Consider the following 464-nt stretch of genomic DNA (forward strand, 5'->3'; position numbering starts at 1 on the left):
GGTACAGCCTCCACCAGCGCCTGCTTCCAGGCGAGGGCTGCTGCTACTACTATATTTAATAAAGCGGAGCGAGGGAGGGACCCGTAACTTCTCCCGCCTGTCAGAAAGGAGGAATTTGCTCAGATTACAAAGTCAATTTTCTCTCTTAAAGGGCTAGAGGCCCCTGACTGCCTGCCACCCACCCACTGCTCAAAGCGCCCTTGTTCCCGCCAGGGCGCGGCAAGGGAGGAGCGGCCACCGCTGCCGAGGGGGGAAGGAGCCCGATGTGGGGTGCAAAGAGTGGCTCCGGAGGCATTGCCTGCTCCAGGCAAAGTGAGGCATCCGTGGTTCTCCCTGACACCAGGCATTTTTGGGGGAGCAAAACCGGCTCCTAGTGTCCTTGCAGGCCCTGATGAGCAGCTCAGTCCCGAAGCCATGGTACCCATCCCCGGCTGTATCCCCCAGCGAGCCGGCCTGCCTGCCAT

This window comes from Platalea leucorodia (genome assembly GCF_965183815.1).
Source record: "Platalea leucorodia genome assembly, chromosome: 9".
Taxonomy (NCBI): domain Eukaryota; kingdom Metazoa; phylum Chordata; class Aves; order Pelecaniformes; family Threskiornithidae; genus Platalea; species Platalea leucorodia.